Source organism: Mercurialis annua, linkage group LG7 (genome assembly GCF_937616625.2).
Source record: "Mercurialis annua linkage group LG7, ddMerAnnu1.2, whole genome shotgun sequence".
NCBI lineage: Eukaryota > Viridiplantae > Streptophyta > Magnoliopsida > Malpighiales > Euphorbiaceae > Mercurialis > Mercurialis annua.
The window spans coordinates 33,945,426-33,968,325 of NC_065576.1; the positions used below are offsets into that span (position 1 = coordinate 33,945,426).

A 22,900-nucleotide genomic window follows, 5' to 3' on the forward strand; every position below is an offset into this window, starting at 1 on the left:
CTTCGGGTGATGCTTTGTTGGCTGTTGTGCCCTATATGATGTTTACCTTGGGTGATTAGTTGTTGGCTTTTACGCCTTTGGATGATTTTGATTATAATTTGATTGCTTTCACCTTGTTGGTGAGTACAGTTTGGTTTGGTTGTGTTATTGAGTGCTAAATACGTTGGCACGTACTATGATACGTTAGGCGTTGGCCTTGTGTGGTTTCTAAAAGATTTTCGTGTCAAATCTTTAAGCATGTTTTGTGGGTTTATGCTGTTTGACCGCACGATGGTTTTATAGTTTTATTAAGAAAATTATTTTGATTTGGTTTTTATTTTGACACGAGGGCCGGATGAGCGGTCTGGTCATAGTACATTGAAAAATGTGATTTTTTGGTTACTTTGCAAGTAAAATGAGTTTCTCGTATCTTAGAATCTTACGTTAGACTTGGTGTTGACAAACGGTTGCTTTTAAAATAATATTATTTATGAGCTTTTCCCACCGTATTGAGAATTTAATATTTTGGCTGTTATTTTACCATGTTGTGGTATGTCGACGTTTGAAGCGTCGTTTGGTCATATATTTGGTAATTATGTTTGGCTTGCTTAGGTGTTTACAAAATGATTGTTTGAGATCAAAGATTTTCTCACTTAAGATTTTGAGTTGATTTCGATACTTGGGTTGCTTGAGCTCTTATTTTGAAAAGGTTGAGATTGTTTTTTTTTTAATCTTATTTAAAAGACTTTTTCCGGATTTATAAATATTTTGAATAAGTTTTTAAAATGGTGGTTTTGGGATTGACTTAGGTCACCCAAATTTGGGAGTTGAGCTTGGTAGTTGTAATGACTCGGCTAACTAGATGGTTTTATGGATTGAGATACTTTGGAAATTTTAAAGCAATTGTTTAATTGAGGAGATATTTTCGGATATTGATTTTGCTTTTAACCGTGGGGCTCAACTAAAATTTGGAAGTCTTCTGGTTGACTTTAAACTTCAAAATGAATTTTGATACGTACTTTTGAAAGATGATATATTATAGGTTTATTTTGTTACAGAGATTCGAAATTTATTGTATCATGTCTTGATTCGTCCTTTAAGTATGTTTGGGTTATTGTGCTTAATGGCGTGCTTGGGAGGTTTATGGTTTGTATACCTCACATGTTTGGTTGAACTATGTTAATTGTTTTTGTTTTATCTCTTCGTGCGGAGTAGCACGTGAGATGAATTATTTCACGTGGTCATGGTTGGCTTACCTTGGTGTATGGTTTTATTTTATGAGTAGGACCTTCATTTAGACCCTGTATTGCTTTAGTTTCGGTTTTGGATTATGCTGGGTTTGGTGTGTTATTTTGTGGATTTGAGATTTTGGGGTTTCGATATGAGTAAGATGAAGAAAGTGTTTCTTTGGTGGTTTTTGATTATCTTGGACAAAGATGTTGGAAATTCTTATTCGAAGAGATAGATCGGTGTATTAATACACTGGCGTTTTTCATCCAGATTGGATGATGCGATGCGGGAACTGGTGGTTTGTTTTGTAGAAACGTAGGTGATATATTGTTTTTCCTTGAGTTAAGTTTAAGCTTAGTGAAAGTTTATTGTCGCATAAGAGATTTTATAGTAGTTATCGGTTTGAATTGTTATGTTAGTATCACATGATTTGGTGGATTGCAAGTAAGGATTGAGAAATGTTTTTGAGGTTATCGAGTGCACATCTCACAGAGTGAAACGTCTAGCAAATGTTTTATTAATAAACTGATTTCAAATGAAACTTATTGAAAGTATTTGAAATGTTTTTATCACGTAATTGTGCCCAGACATATCATGAACATGCATTTTTGTATGTCACGAATAGGGGATTTCATTGAGCACTAAGTATGTTCACTAAATAATAAGAAAATAAGTAATTTGTACATGCATAATAGTACATGCATCACGTGCATTGAAATGGTTAGAGTTGGATGCAACTATTTGGGGATGAATGGTGTCATCACCCTGGCGCACAATTATGTAAAATGGATTTCGGCAATAAAGAATTTTTGAGAAAAATGTTTTGAAACGAACTCGCGAGTCACTTTGGGATAAATATATTTATAAGGTTGGATTTCAAATGATTTTGAAACTGTTACTGAAGGGTAGCTAGACAAAATACTCTGTGATGATGGTGGTGAATTGAGGATGATTATGTTATGAGTGATTGGTTTGTTGTATAACAAATTTTGTACTTGGTAGGGAGTAAGAATGAATATAACATTGCACTCGAGTTATTATTATAATAAGTATGATAGGATTTTGAGGTCGGTTTGGAAGGCCTTTGTGTTAGCTTACGATTTATGAATTGAGGTTATTAGATTAAGGGATTTGGTTATGCTCGACGTGTGTGTTTACGCCGTGATTTTAAAGGAAGTTTGTTTTTTTACATATTCGTTTTTGTATAATGTTTTGGTATACTCGTATAAAAATATTGTGTGAAAAAAAAAAAAGATTTTCTTTGCAAATATTTTCTATTTTGACAAAAGGATAAATTTTTATCAAGCATTGATTTAAAGAGAATAAAAATTTTGTTAGTTGAACTATTTTATATATTTGCAAACTTATATTGAAACTAAGGTGTAACTCCGGAATTCAAAATACGGATATTTTGAAAATGTTGATGTGTTCACAAATTGGAGGTTTTTCCAATAGTAAAAGTATTTTGATTTTAAATATAAAAGGAGTTATAAGATATTAAAATCTTTTAAAGAGAGGTGGGAAGTTGTAATGTTTTGTGATTTGAACTATTTCCCTATAAGTTTGGTTTTGAGCATAACCAATGACCCGATTACGGCGAATGTGATCTAGGTGATCTCTTCTTAGCAAGGTTACAGTTATTTTTGGTGAAACAATTTTGAGAATTTTAGTTTGGTTCGGATTTATGAGTTAGTTGATTTGAGAATCGCGATGAGTAGGTTTCGACAACAAAGGTTGGTTGGTCAATACTGATTGTGAATTTTTGTTGTAAAAAAAATTTGATTTCGCTTCATCTAATTGTTGAACCTTTTGTGTGCGGCATAAAAATTTGGTTTGTGTAAAAAAAAAAAATTGTATGTATGTTGGTGTTAGTTACTTTGGGTAACTTCGGGCTGTATGTTTTCTTATTGTATGAGTGGAAGGATCTTTCTGAATTAGTCGGTTTGTATGTAACTTGGAGATTCGTTATCATAGGTTAAAGTGATTTATTCTTTGGAATATCAGTATGTGAGTATGTGTTTATTGATTCGTTAAGGTTGATGGTCTTGTCAAGCTTAGTCCTTGTCGTGTGTACAACTCGAATTTCATGATGTTTTAAAGTTGGCTGATTTATATTGGCGAGAACCTTATCTAGTTAATTTTGGACTAGACCGTTCATTTGATATAACGAGTTAATTATATCTTTGATATGGGATAATAGGCGTAGAGATGTTAAGTAGGTGGCGAGGATTGCATGATGTTATTAATGGGGATTTCGAGGTTTTCATTTGAAGTGTTAGATTTTGGTATTGTAAGAATTGCGATTTGAGTTTCGGGCTTGTCCTTGCACCTTGTCAAGGTTGTCTTGATTGCTGTTAGAACTCGAACGAGTTTAGTAACCTTCCTTGTGAGCATGTTTAATGTTTATAGTTGAATAATCTTGGAGGTTTATATTTTATTTAATCAAGTAATAGTTGGAGTATTGAACTGTTGAATTTATAATTTTGCGCATACGTGGTGTGGAAATTTGAGTTGTTGTTTTATGTAAGTGGTGATTTGAGTTATCATTCGAGGTACAACGTGTCGAGTTGTGGTTATGCAAGTGCGTAGGTTGATGAGTGGAGGAATGCCTATGGTTTGAGTTTTATTCGGTTATATAGTTGGGGAGTATACGTAGGGGACGAAGTCCATTATGTGGAATTGTTATCTTTCATTCCTTGAGGTACGTGGGGTTTAGCGCTGCTTCGAATGTTCGATGCTATTTTAGTAATTTGGATTTGTGTTATATGTTCTACTTTGGTTGCTTTGTGCGCGTATATTGTGTTTTGTGCTTTGTGTTAAAATCGAGGACGATTTTGTTTTTAAGTTGGAGAGAATGTAACACCCCGTATTTTTTCGGCTTGTTACGATGAGTTTTTCAATGTGTTTTGGGTTAATGTTTGGTGGTTTAGTTCCTTGGAACTTTGGTTTAGGTTGCACAATAGTTATTTCGATGTTTGGGCTTATTTTGAGTGTGGTTCGGGCCGTGTGGATCGACCTTGGGCTTAAGGCCCAGAAAATCAATAATTTTGGAAGCAGGGGGTGTATCACGGGCGTGACAGGAGCATCACGGTCGTGATACACCATCACGGGCGCGATTCAGTCATCTCGGGCGCGACGCGGCACTGTAGGGTTCGCTGTTTTGTTATAAATAGCTCTTTAACTCGATTCGTTCAGCCCTTTTTCATCCTATCAGACCTAATGCGACCCTACACTCAGATAAACCCTATTTTTATCATTCCTTTATGATCCTTGATGGTTTTTAACAATTGATTGGTGATTGTTTATCCGTTTTGCGATTTCTACGCGTTTTGCTTGTGGTGTTCTTCGTTGGTGTGATTGTGACTCTTGTTGCTTCTGGTCCAGACCCTTACCTAGGGTTTAATACTTATATAATCTTGTTATTCTCCATTCTAAGGTAATTATTTCCATCTCTTATGTATTGGTGAATCGTTGTCTTGTGTTTTGCGTAGAATTGCATGATTTAGGGTGTTTTGGAGTTTGGAACTTTATGATTAATGGTCTGAGATTTATGATTTGAATATTATGTTTTAAATGGAGTTTAATATGATTATAATATGATGTATCATGATTGGAATTGGATTTGCATGATTTAAACAACGAATTGGCTAATTCTAGGTTTGTATGAAATTGATTCGTTTAGTCATTTGTTAAAGTGTTGAATCTGAGTTATTGGGATATTATGTGGTTATACTACAATAGCTAATGATCTTATGAGTTAGGATCTTGAAGTGAGATTTGGGTTTGATCTATGTTGTAAAAATCTCTACGATTTGCGAAATTGACAATTTTACGGAAGTTAAACGCTACGATTGCAAATTGGTTTTCAAATGCTATACCTACTGATCTAATATTTTATATATGATGTTTTGATGTTTTTAAATCAGTAGTAACATACTTTGGTTCATCGATTGTTGGTTTTGAATCGTTTGGCTAGTTTAGGCAATTTTCGGCAAATTGCCAAATTTGATTATTTGAGTGCTTTGCCTTAATATTGGTTTTGATCAAATTGTTAATGGATGTAAATACGTTTTATAAACTATTTTGGACATTTATAAAATGTTAGTTTTATCTTATGTTGTTTGGTAATCGATGGTTGAAATGGTATATAAGTCATGGTCAATTTTACAAAGGTGTTATGTATAAGTTAATATTTCAGATTTAAGTTTAAACCTTTAAAAGGTGTTTAAATCCAATTGATTTCATTTAAGGTGACATTTTTAAGTGATGTATACTTTGGGTGAAACTTGCCAAGTGTTGGCAAGCTATGTGGCTTATTGCTTTTAAGGTTGGCATTGTTAAGCTAGGGATTGAGTTCTTACTTTCAAATGACTTTGGTTTTATTTAAGGATTGGTTTTAAACTCTGGTTTTCACTTTGGCTTATGGTTGGGTCGGGATAGACTTGGGTCGCCCGACTTGTTGTGTTGAGCTATACTGCAGTTAAGGCTAACACACTACTTTGGAAAACTCTTTGGTTTTAAAGAACTATTTAAGTTATGGAAAGGATGTCTGTTTTGCTTTTAAGGATAAGAACTCATCTAAGCTAACTTGCCTAAATTGTTTAAAGTGAATGATATGAATTCTTTGGTTTGTTTGGTACATGGATGTTTATCTTACTTGGGTTGTACTTTAGTTGTGTTCAAGATGCTAGTCCTATGTGGAGTTTAGTATTCTTAGAGTTAGGGATTGTTCGGATTTTGACTTATATATGTTTTAGACCCGTCCACTGCTCGTGCTTCGGAGTCTACGCAGGGTTAGTTGTTTGCCAAGTTTCACGTGGACAAGCAAGCAGTGAGTTTGTGCTTACTATTTACCGCTTTATTAAGTAAATTGTTATTTTAATATTAAATATATATATTGTACGTATATTTCGAACTGTTTTTATATTATGACTTCTAGTTGGAACATGCTACCTAATGGGCATCATTATGACTGCGTGCGCACCGGTAATGATCTGGGAAAGGTAATTATGGTAATGTGGTAACTCGGTGTGAGCATAGCTCTCGGGACCAAGTAGAGTAACTCGGTGTAGCTCAGCTCTCGGGACTCTGGAATAAGTGTGGTCAGTGGTAACTCGGTGTAGCTCAGCTCTCGGGACCAGACCTATTGGATTATGTTTATTATTTAGAATTGTGGATTAGGGTTCCAACTATTATTCGTAATATCGTATTTAAACGTTTTAAACGGTTTCAAAGGGTTTCCACTTAATAAATGTAGATAGTGGTATAAACTCATCTCAGTATATCTGACCCCGTTGTTTTCCCAATTTTCCCCAGGGTTATGATCTGAGAGAGAGTCTGGTGATCTCCGCATTTACTTTTCCTCGGAGGTTTCTTTTATTTTTAATAAAACTATAAACTGTTTTATTCTTAGACCGCAGTAGTAACTAGACGTCTTTATTATTATTATATTTTTGTCGGATTGGTTCGACTGGTTTTATTGCTTTGGCATGTTATATTATTTACATTGGTTGATGATAAACCTATTTTAGGCTCGGGATTGAATAAGCATGTTATATAAACTGTTGAATATTATAACTGTTAGTTTTAGGCTGAAGTCTCGGTTGCCCCCGAGCATTGGTTTTCTGCAGGTTTATGTGTTTATGTGATATATGGAAGGCTAGCTACGGGTTTCGGTACTACATCACCCATACCCTAGCGCCGGTTGCGATTCATGAAAATGGGTCGTGTCAAACTTGGTATCAGAGCTTTGGTTTCAAACCAAGGCCATTTTGCATGTTATGTGTTTACTGCTTAAAGGCATGTTAAGTGCTGTTGTTGTGTCATAGGATCTACTGCGGAATTAGGATTCAAGTCTTGTCTTTAAAACGTCATCTTTTGGTTTTCAAAACTTTCTACCTTCACCTATAGGAATGTTGAGTGTCGGTCTTATGTGTTACTGATGCTTTACTTTGGAATGTTTATTGCTTATACATTGGGTGATTTGTTGGCTGTTGTACCATATATGAGATATACTTTCGGTGATGTTTTGTTGGTGTTGTACCTTATATGGTGTTTACTTCGGGTGATGCTTTGTTGGCTGTTGTGCCCTATATGATGTTTACCTTGGGTGATTAGTTGTTGGCTTTTACGCCTTTGGATGATTTTGATTATAATTTGATTGCTTTCACCTTGTTGGTGAGTACAGTTTGGTTTGGTTGTGTTATTGAGTGCTAAATACGTTGGCACGTACTATGATACGTTAGGCGTTGGCCTTGTGTGGTTTCTAAAAGATTTTCGTGTCAAATCTTTAAGCATGTTTTGTGGGTTTATGCTGTTTGACCGCACGATGGTTTTATAGTTTTATTAAGAAAATTATTTTGATTTGGTTTTTATTTTGACACGAGGGCCGGATGAGCGGTCTGGTCATAGTACATTGAAAAATGTGATTTTTTGGTTACTTTGCAAGTAAAATGAGTTTCTCGTATCTTAGAATCTTACGTTAGACTTGGTGTTGACAAACGGTTGCTTTTAAAATAATATTATTTATGAGCTTTTCCCACCGTATTGAGAATTTAATATTTTGGCTGTTATTTTACCATGTTGTGGTATGTCGACGTTTGAAGCGTCGTTTGGTCATATATTTGGTAATTATGTTTGGCTTGCTTAGGTGTTTACAAAATGATTGTTTGAGATCAAAGATTTTCTCACTTAAGATTTTGAGTTGATTTCGATACTTGGGTTGCTTGAGCTCTTATTTTGAAAAGGTTGAGATTGTTTTTTTTTTAATCTTATTTAAAAGACTTTTTCCGGATTTATAAATATTTTGAATAAGTTTTTAAAATGGTGGTTTTGGGATTGACTTAGGTCACCCAAATTTGGGAGTTGAGCTTGGTAGTTGTAATGACTCGGCTAACTAGATGGTTTTATGGATTGAGATACTTTGGAAATTTTAAAGCAATTGTTTAATTGAGGAGATATTTTCGGATATTGATTTTGCTTTTAACCGTGGGGCTCAACTAAAATTTGGAAGTCTTCTGGTTGACTTTAAACTTCAAAATGAATTTTGATACGTACTTTTGAAAGATGATATATTATAGGTTTATTTTGTTACAGAGATTCGAAATTTATTGTATCATGTCTTGATTCGTCCTTTAAGTATGTTTGGGTTATTGTGCTTAATGGCGTGCTTGGGAGGTTTATGGTTTGTATACCCCACATGTTTGGTTGAACTATGTTAATTGTTTTTGTTTTATCTCTTCGTGCGGAGTAGCACGTGAGATGAATTATTTCACGTGGTCATGGTTGGCTTACCTTGGTGTATGGTTTTATTTTATGAGTAGGACCTTCATTTAGACCATGTATTGCTTTAGTTTCGGTTTTGGATTATGCTGGGTTTGGTGTGTTATTTTGTGGATTTGAGATTTTGGGGTTTCGATATGAGTAAGATGAAGAAAGTGTTTCTTTGGTGGTTTTTGATTATCTTGGACAAAGATGTTGGAAATTCTTATTCGAAGAGATAGATCGGTGTATTAATACACTGGCGTTTTTCATCCAGATTGGATGATGCGATGCGGGAACTGGTGGTTTGTTTTGTAGAAACGTAGGTGATATATTGTTTTTCCTTGAGTTAAGTTTAAGCTTAGTGAAAGTTTATTGTCGCATAAGAGATTTTATAGTAGTTATCGGTTTGAATTGTTATGTTAGTATCACATGATTTGGTGGATTGCAAGTAAGGATTGAGAAATGTTTTTGAGGTTATCGAGTGCACATCTCACAGAGTGAAACGTCTAGCAAATGTTTTATTAATAAACTGATTTCAAATGAAACTTATTGAAAGTATTTGAAATGTTTTTATCACGTAATTGTGCCCAGACATATCATGAACATGCATTTTTGTATGTCACGAATAGGGGATTTCATTGAGCACTAAGTATGTTCACTAAATAATAAGAAAATAAGTAATTTGTACATGCATAATAGTACATGCATCACGTGCATTGAAATGGTTAGAGTTGGATGCAACTATTTGGGGATGAATGGTGTCATCACCCTGGCGCACAATTATGTAAAATGGATTTCGGCAATAAAGAATTTTTGAGAAAAATGTTTTGAAACGAACTCGCGAGTCACTTTGGGATAAATATATTTATAAGGTTGGATTTCAAATGATTTTGAAACTGTTACTGAAGGGTAGCTAGACAAAATACTCTGTGATGATGGTGGTGAATTGAGGATGATTATGTTATGAGTGATTGGTTTGTTGTATAACAAATTTTGTACTTGGTAGGGAGTAAGAATGAATATAACATTGCACTCGAGTTATTATTATAATAAGTATGATAGGATTTTGAGGTCGGTTTGGAAGGCCTTTGTGTTAGCTTACGATTTATGAATTGAGGTTATTAGATTAAGGGATTTGGTTATGCTCGACGTGTGTGTTTACGCCGTGATTTTAAAGGAAGTTTGTTTTTTTACATATTCGTTTTTGTATAATGTTTTGGTATACTCGTATAAAAATATTGTGTGAAAAAAAAAAAAGATTTTCTTTGCAAATATTTTCTATTTTGACAAAAGGATAAATTTTTATCAAGCATTGATTTAAAGAGAATAAAAATTTTGTTAGTTGAACTATTTTATATATTTGCAAACTTATATTGAAACTAAGGTGTAACTCCGGAATTCAAAATACGGATATTTTGAAAATGTTGATGTGTTCACAAATTGGAGGTTTTTCCAATAGTAAAAGTATTTTGATTTTAAATATAAAAGGAGTTATAAGATATTAAAATCTTTTAAAGAGAGGTGGGAAGTTGTAATGTTTTGTGATTTGAACTATTTCCCTATAAGTTTGGTTTTGAGCATAACCAATGACCCGATTACGGCGAATGTGATCTAGGTGATCTCTTCTTAGCAAGGTTACAGTTATTTTTGGTGAAACAATTTTGAGAATTTTAGTTTGGTTCGGATTTATGAGTTAGTTGATTTGAGAATCGCGATGAGTAGGTTTCGACAACAAAGGTTGGTTGGTCAATACTGATTGTGAATTTTTGTTGTAAAAAAAATTTGATTTCGCTTCATCTAATTGTTGAACCTTTTGTGTGCGGCATAAAAATTTGGTTTGTGTAAAAAAAAAAAATTGTATGTATGTTGGTGTTAGTTACTTTGGGTAACTTCGGGCTGTATGTTTTCTTATTGTATGAGTGGAAGGATCTTTCTGAATTAGTCGGTTTGTATGTAACTTGGAGATTCGTTATCATAGGTTAAAGTGATTTATTCTTTGGAATATCAGTATGTGAGTATGTGTTTATTGATTCGTTAAGGTTGATGGTCTTGTCAAGCTTAGTCCTTGTCGTGTGTACAACTCGAATTTCATGATGTTTTAAAGTTGGCTGATTTATATTGGCGAGAACCTTATCTAGTTAATTTTGGACTAGACCGTTCATTTGATATAACGAGTTAATTATATCTTTGATATGGGATAATAGGCGTAGAGATGTTAAGTAGGTGGCGAGGATTGCATGATGTTATTAATGGGGATTTCGAGGTTTTCATTTGAAGTGTTAGATTTTGGTATTGTAAGAATTGCGATTTGAGTTTCGGGCTTGTCCTTGCACCTTGTCAAGGTTGTCTTGATTGCTGTTAGAACTCGAACGAGTTTAGTAACCTTCCTTGTGAGCATGTTTAATGTTTATAGTTGAATAATCTTGGAGGTTTATATTTTATTTAATCAAGTAATAGTTGGAGTATTGAACTGTTGAATTTATAATTTTGCGCATACGTGGTGTGGAAATTTGAGTTGTTGTTTTATGTAAGTGGTGATTTGAGTTATCATTCGAGGTACAACGTGTCGAGTTGTGGTTATGCAAGTGCGTAGGTTGATGAGTGGAGGAATGCCTATGGTTTGAGTTTTATTCGGTTATATAGTTGGGGAGTATACGTAGGGGACGAAGTCCATTATGTGGAATTGTTATCTTTCATTCCTTGAGGTACGTGGGGTTTAGCGCTGCTTCGAATGTTCGATGCTATTTTAGTAATTTGGATTTGTGTTATATGTTCTACTTTGGTTGCTTTGTGCGCGTATATTGTGTTTTGTGCTTTGTGTTAAAATCGAGGACGATTTTGTTTTTAAGTTGGAGAGAATGTAACACCCCGTATTTTTTCGGCTTGTTACGATGAGTTTTTCAATGTGTTTTGGGTTAATGTTTGGTGGTTTAGTTCCTTGGAACTTTGGTTTAGGTTGCACAATAGTTATTTCGATGTTTGGGCTTATTTTGAGTGTGGTTCGGGCCGTGTGGATCGACCTTGGGCTTAAGGCCCAGAAAATCAATAATTTTGGAAGCAGGGGGTGTATCACGGGCGTGACAGGAGCATCACGGTCGTGATACACCATCACGGGCGCGATTCAGTCATCTCGGGCGCGACGCGGCACTGTAGGGTTCGCTGTTTTGTTATAAATAGCTCTTTAACTCGATTCGTTCAGCCCTTTTTCATCCTATCAGACCTAATGCGACCCTACACTCAGATAAACCCTATTTTTATCATTCCTTTATGATCCTTGATGGTTTTTAACAATTGATTGGTGATTGTTTATCCGTTTTGCGATTTCTACGCGTTTTGCTTGTGGTGTTCTTCGTTGGTGTGATTGTGACTCTTGTTGCTTCTGGTCCAGACCCTTACCTAGGGTTTAATACTTATATAATCTTGTTATTCTCCATTCTAAGGTAATTATTTCCATCTCTTATGTATTGGTGAATCGTTGTCTTGTGTTTTGCGTAGAATTGCATGATTTAGGGTGTTTTGGAGTTTGGAACTTTATGATTAATGGTCTGAGATTTATGATTTGAATATTATGTTTTAAATGGAGTTTAATATGATTATAATATGATGTATCATGATTGGAATTGGATTTGCATGATTTAAACAACGAATTGGCTAATTCTAGGTTTGTATGAAATTGATTCGTTTAGTCATTTGTTAAAGTGTTGAATCTGAGTTATTGGGATATTATGTGGTTATACTACAATAGCTAATGATCTTATGAGTTAGGATCTTGAAGTGAGATTTGGGTTTGATCTATGTTGTAAAAATCTCTACGATTTGCGAAATTGACAATTTTACGGAAGTTAAACGCTACGATTGCAAATTGGTTTTCAAATGCTATACCTACTGATCTAATATTTTATATATGATGTTTTGATGTTTTTAAATCAGTAGTAACATACTTTGGTTCATCGATTGTTGGTTTTGAATCGTTTGGCTAGTTTAGGCAATTTTCGGCAAATTGCCAAATTTGATTATTTGAGTGCTTTGCCTTAATATTGGTTTTGATCAAATTGTTAATGGATGTAAATACGTTTTATAAACTATTTTGGACATTTATAAAATGTTAGTTTTATCTTATGTTGTTTGGTAATCGATGGTTGAAATGGTATATAAGTCATGGTCAATTTTACAAAGGTGTTATGTATAAGTTAATATTTCAGATTTAAGTTTAAACCTTTAAAAGGTGTTTAAATCCAATTGATTTCATTTAAGGTGACATTTTTAAGTGATGTATACTTTGGGTGAAACTTTCCAAGTGTTGGCAAGCTATGTGGCTTATTGCTTTTAAGGTTGGCATTGTTAAGCTAGGGATTGAGTTCTTACTTTCAAATGACTTTGGTTTTATTTAAGGATTGGTTTTAAACTCTGGTTTTCACTTTGGCTTATGGTTGGGTCGGGATAGACTTGGGTCGCCCGACTTGTTGTGTTGAGCTATACTGCAGTTAAGGCTAACACACTACTTTGGAAAACTCTTTGGTTTTAAAGAACTATTTAAGTTATGGAAAGGATGTCTGTTTTGCTTTTAAGGATAAGAACTCATCTAAGCTAACTTGCCTAAATTGTTTAAAGTGAATGATATGAATTCTTTGGTTTGTTTGGTACATGGATGTTTATCTTACTTGGGTTGTACTTTAGTTGTGTTCAAGATGCTAGTCCTATGTGGAGTTTAGTATTCTTAGAGTTAGGGATTGTTCGGATTTTGACTTATATATGTTTTAGACCCGTCCACTGCTCGTGCTTCGGAGTCTACGCAGGGTTTGTTGTTTGCCAAGTTTCACGTGGACAAGCAAGCAGTGAGTTTGTGCTTACTATTTACCGCTTTATTAAGTAAATTGTTATTTTAATATTAAATATATATATTGTACGTATATTTCGAACTGTTTTTATATTATGACTTCTAGTTGGAACATGCTACCTAATGGGCATCATTAGGACTGCGTGCGCACCGGTAATGATCTGGGAAAGGTAATTATGGTAATGTGGTAACTCGGTGTGAGCATAGCTCTCGGGACCAAGTAGAGTAACTCGGTGTAGCTCAGCTCTCGGGACTCTGGAATAAGTGTGGTCAGTGGTAACTCGGTGTAGCTCAGCTCTCGGGACCAGACCTATTGGATTATGTTTATTATTTAGAATTGTGGATTAGGGTTCCAACTATTATTCGTAATATCGTATTTAAATGTTTTAAACGGTTTCAAAGGGTTTCCACTTAATAAATGTAGATAGTGGTATAAACTCATCTCAGTATATCTGACCCCGTTGTTTTCCCAATTTTCCCCAGGGTTATGATCTGAGAGAGAGTCTGGTGATCTCCGCATTTACTTTTCCTCGGAGGTTTCTTTTATTTTTAATAAAACTATAAACTGTTTTATTCTTAGACCGCAGTAGTAACTAGACGTCTTTATTATTATTATATTTTTGTCGGATTGGTTCGACTGGTTTTATTGCTTTGGCATGTTATATTATTTACATTGGTTGATGATAAACCTATTTTAGGCTCGGGATTGAATAAGCATGTTATATAAACTGTTGAATATTATAACTGTTAGTTTTAGGCTGAAGTCCCGGTTGCCCCCGAGCATTGGTTTTCTGCAGGTTTATGTGTTTATGTGATATATGGAAGGCTAGCTACGGGTTTCGGTACTACATCACCCATACCCTAGCGCCGGTTGCGATTCATGAAAATGGGTCGTGACACAGAATCCCTCTCAAAGTTTCGGAAAAACTTGGTAAGTTTCGTTCATAGTTTTCAGTTTTGGTTTTAAACGATGCTTCACTATTTCTGATCATTCTCTTCCGTTTCTTGATCGAAATCAGAATCGTTCGATCCCAGAGATTGTAGACTCGTTTCTCTACGTTTCCCTATCTCGTTTTTTGCAAAACGGTGTGCCGCCGATCTAGTTTCAATCGCCGCCGTTCCATCGCATTGGTACGCTTGAATTCTGTTCTTGTTTAAGCTTGGTTACTGCCGATTATTTACATCCTTTATTTGGCTTGATTTTGCTAAAGTCATGATTGTGAATCATGGGATGTTAGTTAGTTGTATTTAGCTTTCAGTTGTGGATCGAATCCATCATTTCGTACCCGTCATGTTCACGATTCTCGGTTTCGTTTATAATCATTTACTGTGTTGTTTTTTTTATTCTAAGTTCCTAGGACCCATGGCTTTACCGCCATCCTTGGGTGATTATAGTGATTCCTTATGTTGTCTTTTGTATTTTGGGTTGAGTTTGGTGTTGACACATTGAAGGTTTGTAAGGTTCGGCAATGGCAGTATAGGCTTAGGCGGGGGTGGGAATTCCTTTTCTTTTGAAATGGAGAAGATGGCTTAATAACCATTTTGATTACTTTAGTTGTTTTGACCAAATCAATTAAACCCTTAAAGTTGGAATTTAGCAATTGTTTAATAATAACTTTTGAATTTAGATTTGGTTTATAATTATTAATTAAAAAAAACGATAATTAATTATAAATTGAGTTAATATAATTACTCGGGTAATTCTATTTAATTAAGAATAGCAATTTGGCATGAAATTGGCTAAATTACAATTTAGCCCCTGAACTTATATTTTTGACCTAATTAAGTAAGTTTTTAATTAGTAACGTTATATTTTGCATTGATTATGAACAAAAGCAATTAAATTGATTTAGTCCCTAATTGGCAAAAATACAGTTTAGTCCCTAATTGGCTAAAGTGCAATTTAGTCCCTAAACTTTTATAAACTTAAAATGGTTAGATTTTTGGGGTGTAACTTGGGTTACTTGAAATTGAAGTTATTGAGTTCCGCTTTTAAAATGGTTTATTATTTATGGAATTATTTTATAAATATAGACTCGGGTTTATATTTGAAAAACGTTTTGAGTCGGGTTAGACTTGGGTCACCCGACAAGTGAGGTTAGCTTGGTAGTTAATGATAACTCGGCTAACCCACTATTTGGAAAATTATTTATTATTTAAAGATTATTAAATAATATTTATAAATTGGATTTTAAGCGAGAACTCAATAGACTTATATTAATTGGGCTTTATTACCTAGTGGGTATTTTTGTGTGTTCTGGCCTGTTTATTTCCGACGTGATAATTGTGCTAGTCCTATGTGGTGTCTAGTACTCTCTAGAGTTAGGGTCTGTTTTAATAATTATTTTATTTGTCTAGACCCGTCTACTGTTCGTGCTTTAGAGGCGAACCAGGATTAGTTGCTTGCCGGTATTCACGTGGATTAGCAAGCCGTGAGTTTGTACTTACTATTTACCGCTTTATTAAGTAAATTGTTATTTTAATATAAAATATATATATATATATATTGTACGTATATTTCGAACTGTTTTTATATTATGGCTTCGAGTTGGAACATGCTACCTAATGGGCATCATCAGGACTGCGTGCGCACCGGTAATGATCTGGGAAAGGTAATTATGGTAATGTGGTAACTCGGTGTGAGCATAGCTCTCGGGACCAAGTAGAGTAACTCGGTGTAGCTCAGCTCTCGGGACCAGACCTATTGGATTATGTTTATTATTTAGAATTATGGATTAGGGTTCCAACTATTATTCGTAATATCATTATTAAATGTTTTAAATGGTTTTAAAGGTTTTCCACTTAATAAATGTAGATAGTGGTATAAACTCATCTCAGTATATCTGACCCCGTTGTTTTCCCAATTTTCCCCAGGGTTATGATCTGAGAGAGTCTGGTGATCTCCGCATTTACTTTTCCTCGAAGGTCCCTATTATTTTTGATAAACTGTAAAACTGTTTTATTCTTAGACCGCAGTAGTAACTAGACGTCTTTATTATTATTATATATTTTGTCGGATTGGTTCGACTGGTTATATTGCTTTGGCATGTTATATTATTTACATTAGTTTATGATAAATCTATTTTAGACTCGGAATTGGATAAGCATGTTATATTAACTGTTGAATATTATAACTGCTAGATTTAGGCTGAAGTCTCAGTTGCCCCCGAGCATTGGTTTTCTGCAGGTTTATGTGTTTATATGGTTAGTTGAAAGGCTAGCTACGGGTTTTGGTACTACATTACCCATACCCTAGCACCGGTCGCGATTCATGAAAATTGGTCGTGACAAAATATTTCATAAATTAATAATTTACTTCGTAATGTATATGGAATTTTTCTGTTATATGGCAGACTTTTATTCAATTCTATCAAAAAAATTGACTTTACCAAATTTAAAAGATAAACGGAATAGTTGAAAAAAAAATGATTTAAAAACTGGATCGACTGATTCAACCGGGATTCGACTATCTGTCTAGTCCAATTAGCCTCTCTGAACTGGAAATCCGATCGAAATGGATTAGACTGGCCCGAACCGTGAAAACCGGAAACTGAAAACCCGATTTAACCGTTTGATTTTATTAATATTCTTATATTTCAAACAATTGCTCATATTTATTCCACTTCCTTTCTATATTTACTATGTTTTCTTGCTCTCGAAACAATTACGATTGACTTGCTATAATTTATTCCCCTTTCATAAATAAGAGTAAATTAAAAGCTATTTTAAAATATATATGGAAACACAATAGTTAAAATCAAGCAAATATAATATGTTGACACCTATAAAATAGCTAGGTTGATCACCTTCTAAAATAAATTTTAAATCAATGGTTATTTCCAAAATGAATAAAGAAAGAAAAAAATTCAACTAAATTTTTTCAAGTAATACAATATGTTGTCATATATACTAAAACTGTTATTTTACGTTTTTTTTATTTCTTTATAAAAACATTCCCAGCTAATTGTTTCCTTTTTCTTATTCTGAAACCTCCAATTAACATGATAAGGTCAGCTAAATCAAAATGGCTAATTAATTTTTTTTGTTAACTAAAATTGATATCTTAGTTTAATTATTTTTGCAACTTTAAATAATGGGAGAAGAACAACCATTTTATGCATGTGAAAAATAATATATTTTAATATAAAGTATTAATCTATATTGTTTTTTTGTTTTCATTCTAAATTTTACAAATCGGTTCAACTGGTAGTTAAATCGATTGAACAGGTTGAACTGCGAACCGGTGGTCATACCGTTTCAGTTTTTAAAACACTGGTTAAAAGATATCATATTTATTGATACTATTTCTATAGAATAATTTTTAAAAGAATTAGGCCAATATTTTGTCATTAAGGTAAATATTTAATAGTAATAATTATCTTTACTAAATAAGAATATCGGAAATCATTTCATTCTATAAATATATTGATCATTCAAAAGATTTACATTAATACCTTAAATTCAAATATTCTATATTAATTTTCATAAGTTCAAAAAATTTCAATTCATGCTCATAAAATTATAATCACACTATATAAATGTAATAACCCATAAATTTTTTAAATTTCTCTGATGGATTTTCAATAATAATTTGAGTCGTTCGTTGATTTGTTCGCGGTTCGAATCGTGTTCATTGGGTTGAGTAGGTTTGACCGTAAATTACTTATATTTATTAGGCCCATGCATTGGCCCAAGTTCACGTATCTTCATGCAAGCCCATCCAACTTATCTTGGAAAAAAAAACTTTTTTCAGCAGCTCTCAAATTCTTCACTCTGACGGATTCTTCATTCTTCATTACATTATACGTTTCTTTTCCTTTAACCTAATATCTTTCCATAACTCACCACAAACCCTAGCCGTCGTTCTCTATCGAAAAACGCTGAATCCTAACGCCCAAATTCATCATCTTCTTGACTAAAATCTCGCATCGAATCGAGATCCGTTTGTTCGCTGTTGTTGTTAACATCGTCCTCTTCAATCCTAAAGCTTTGGAATCGAATTTGGTACGTTAATCTTTCCGTTTTAGACGCCGTCGTTTCGTCGTTGTTTGATATATTTGGCTGCGATTCTGAATTGATGTTTGCTGACCGATGAGTTGTTGAATTGATTATGTTTATTGTTCTAAGGTTAGAGTCCCTTGTGTTATGTTTGTTAATCGATTTACCATTAGTTGAGATTATCCCATCGATTCGTTTTCTTACCATCGTTGGAACATGGTTTTTGAATTCCTTACTCGTGAATTATTGGTTCGGTTTGTTCGTAATTCAGTTCCTGTTTGTCTTGTTTTCATTCTCATGCTGGTCTGACACTTTATTAATATTGTTTACTGTTAAAGATCAGAGAATTGATCGCTCGTTGGCTTTGAATCTTGTTAAGTACCTCTGTTCGTTATTAAGTAAGATTCTGGGTTTTATTGAACTTCATGATTCTGATTGGTTAGTGATGATGACGGGTTACTGATTTGAATTATGGCGGCTAAGAAAATGCTTCAAAGTGGGATTTTCTTTTGAGTTCAAAATGTTATGTGGCCATGGTTTCCTCTTGATTTGTTTATTATTATTTCATTATGATTATAGGCATTTGTTTTTCTTTAAATATTATTAGTTGATTTCTCTTTGTTATTGTTGGCAATAGTGGCCACTTTAATTGTTTGAGTTATTAACAATTGATTGGTTTATTACGGGTAATTTAATCTTTCTTACATATTATTAGTTGGATTATATTTGTTATGGTGATATGTTCTTTTACATGTTATTGGTTGGTTCTCATATTAATTAATCAAAAGTTTTAATTTGATTTAAATTTAATTATTTTGATTATTATAATTTTGAAAACAATATTTATTATAATTTTTTTTATCGGATAATTACTCGGGTAATTATTATTTTAAAAAAAATATCGGATTCGCGTGCCAATTTGGCTAAATTACGTTTAGCTTTTATTTTTTTAACTATTTTAGTTTAGTAATTTGTCGGTAACTATCGGTTACTTGTGCTTTAAGCTATTGAGTTCCATTTTAATATTTAAATATTATTTTATCAATAAATATTATTTTGGAATTATAAACTACGGTTTATAATTTTGATAAAATATTTGGGCCGGACTTGGGTCGCCCGACAAGTGAGATTAGCTTGGTAGTTATTGGTAACTCGGCTTACCCACTATTTAGAAATTAATTATTATTTAAGGATTTTTAAATAATATTTGTAAATTGGATTTTAAAGCGAGAACTCAATAGACTTGTATTAATTGGGCGTTTCTACTTATCGGGTATTCTTGTGTTGTTCTGGATTGTTTTATTCCGACGTGTTATTTGTGCTAGTCCTATGTGTTGTCTAGTACTCTCTAGAGTTAGGGTCTGTTTTTAATAATTATTTTATATTGTCTAGACCCGACTACTGTTCGTGCTCCAGAGGCGAACCAGGATTAGTTGCTTGCCGGTTATCACGTGGATTAGCAAGCAGTGAGTTTGTACTTACTATTTACCGCTTTATTAAGTAAATTGTTATTTTAATATATAAATATATATTGTACTTATATTTCGAACTGTTTTATCATTATGGCTTTTAGTTGGAACATGCTACCTAATGGGCATCATTAGGACTGTGTGCGCACCGGTATTGATCTAGATAAGGTATGTGAAATGTGGTCGTAACTCGGTGTGAGCATAGCTCTCGGACCAGTTGAGTAACTCGGTGTAGCTCAGCTCTCGGGACTCTGGTTATGAATTAAGAGTGGTCGGTGGTAACTCGGTGTAGCTCAGCTCTCGGGACCTGGCCTATTGGATTATGGAAATATTTAGTATTGTGGATTAGGGTTCCAACTATTATTCGTAATATCATTATTAAATGTTTTAAACGGTTTTAAAGGTTTTCCACTTAATAAATGTAGATAGTGGTATAAACTCATCTCAGTATATCTGACGCCGTTGTTTTCCCAATTTTCCCCAGGGTTATGATCTGAGAGAATCTGGTGATCTCCGCATTTACTTCTCCTCGGAGGTTCCTTTTATTTTTGATAAACTGTAAAACTGTTTTATTCTTAGACCATAGTAGTAACTAGACGTCTTTATTATTATATTATATTTTGTCGGATTGGTTCGACTGGTTATATTGCTTTGGCATGTTATATTATTTACATTGGTTTATGATAAATCTATATGAGACTCGGAATTGGATAAGCATGTCATATTAACTATTGAATATTGTAACTGCTAGATTTAGGCTGAAGTCTCGGTTTCCCCCGAGCATTGGTTTTCTGCAGGTTTATGTGTTTATATGTTAATTGATAGGATAGCTACGGGTTTTGGTACTATATTACCCATATCCTAGCGCCGGTCGCGATTCATGAAAATGGGTCATGACAATAAATACCACACAGACATCTCATTTTGTTATAAAAAAATTACAGACCAAAATATTATTGAACCATACAATTAGTTCCTTTATATTAAAGATAAGATCTCATCAATTATGGCTTCATTTGCTCATATTTTCCTCATGTTCCTCATTTTTTCAGGTATATATTTTTATATTAATTCATTTTATTTTTAATATACATAAAAATTGGAATTAAATAAAAAGAACTATAAATTATAATAAATAGAGAAATAATTTTTTTGGTTATTTATCTTGCAGCTGCATTAATAGTTCCTCAAGTTCAGGCTCAACAATGCCCTGACGAGTTATATCCAACATGATGTGTTATTGAACAATGTTGGAGCGACTGCGATAAGTGGGTTAAAGGAGTAAGAGGGTTTTGCAAAGGAAACGGACCCGGACAATCAGCACCATTTTCTTGTAAATGCTCTTGTTAAAAAAACCAATAGAGTTGTGTTGTTTTTACAGTTACTCAGATAATAAATTAAAATTGCGTGTTTAGTTTTGTCGTCTTCTTATTACATTCATTACGATATTTCTGATTGATAATTAAAATTATAAAATACACATTTTAAAATTAATATCAGTAAATATTCAATTTAAATTTATACTACTTATATTTATATCGTAGATATAGTTTATACTTTTTTTTAAAAAAAGTTATCCTTTATATATTGTAATTTATTATACTTAATATTTTTTCCTCATACAAGATATGATCAATATATTATCAGTAAGGGATGAGCAAAATATTCGGCCGAACTAACTGAAAGCTCATAATATATCAATCATCTTCAATGTCAAGACGGTAGGATTAATTTACAACTCCAATTTCATGACTGAATGAGCCACTAACATAATTCTGTTTGAAAATCTTTGAGCTAAATTTTTATTTATTTAACATTTTCATAAGCTAAGAAAAAAACAAACATTTACGTGAAATTGACTATTTGAGGATTTAATCTTAATCTTTTATGTGAAATTAATGTTGTTATCTTGAAGAAATTTATAAGGCCTATCCACATATAATTAAAAATGTAATAATTATAATCTCACTCTTAAATTTTCTTATTTAGTTTTGTCTTTAAATTTTCTAAAAATAACAAATATTTTCTTATTGATATAAAAATTGTGAGTATTATTCTTAAATTGATCAAAACGGATGTAAGTAAACTCGCAAATAAGAAATTCAGGGACTGTATTAACCGATTGTTTGATGTTTATACCAAGCCAATGAGATATTTTCTGGTCCACTATTAAAGGATAAAAGATTACATCGAGAACAAACTTAAAACAATTAATAATAAAAAAAACTAAAAATAATTAATGTCTATTCAAATTTTTTAGACATTACAAAAATATAGGATATTTTAGATAAAGTAGGAAATCTTTTTTTATATTTTAATATGTGCCTCTTCTTTCAAAATATCATAAACTTTGGAATGGAGGAAGGATAAATTATGGGTAGTAAATATTAGACGCATGAATTCATTCCAAAATAGTTTTGAAATCAAAATACCATCACTGCAAGTTCTTGATTTTTTAGCCATTTATTTTGACGTTACATGCCTTGTAAGTATTTTGTCATTTTATATTAAAAAAACATTTCATTATATAGAAACCATCTTTACTAGTTATAAGATTAATTTTTTAAGAATTACCACTGATATATACTAATTTGTTACTATATGTCAAGACCCATTTTCATGAATCGCGACCGGTGCTATGGTGCGCACGCAGTCCTAATGATGCCCATTAGGTAGCATGTTCCAACTAAAAGCCATGATGGAAAAACAGTTCGAAATATACATACAATAAATATTATATCAAAATAATAATTTACTTAATAAAGCGGTAAATAGTAAGTACAAACTCACTACTTGCTAATCCACGTGATAACCTGGCAAGCAACTAATCCTGGTTCGTCTCCGAAGCAAGAACAGTTGACGAGTCTAGACAATATATATTAGAATTAAAACATGTCCTAACTCTAGAGAGTACTAGACAACACATATGACTAGCACTAACATCAACGAGCCAAGACAAGACAAACACACTTACTTAATCCATAGCCAAAGAATAAATCAAAGTAGAGTAAACATACATACTCAACATAACCAAAGTCATACGATAGTTAACTCAAATTGAGTTCCCACTTTGAAAACATAATCCGGAAATCATTTCAATAACTTAGTTAAAATTATAAAACCA

General features: G+C 33.1%; 1 long non-coding RNA gene across 3 annotated transcripts; it reads left to right on the forward strand.

Moving 5' to 3' along the window:
- Window positions 1–18,047: 18,047 nt before the first annotated feature.
- LOC126655426 (uncharacterized) lies at window positions 18,048–21,194 on the forward strand. 3 transcript variants are annotated; one of them, XR_007633017.2, is made up of 4 exons: window positions 18,048–18,313; window positions 19,700–19,773; window positions 19,881–20,311; window positions 20,948–21,194. It is a non-coding gene; the product is annotated as an uncharacterized LOC126655426 (long non-coding RNA). The 3 variants fall into 3 exon arrangements; XR_007633016.2 differs by lacking the exon at window positions 20,948–21,194 and having other exon boundaries at window positions 18,049–18,313; window positions 19,881–19,944; window positions 20,261–20,443; XR_007633015.2 differs by lacking the exon at window positions 20,948–21,194 and having other exon boundaries at window positions 18,050–18,313; window positions 19,881–20,443.
- The last annotated feature ends 1,706 nt before the right edge of the window (window positions 21,195–22,900 follow it).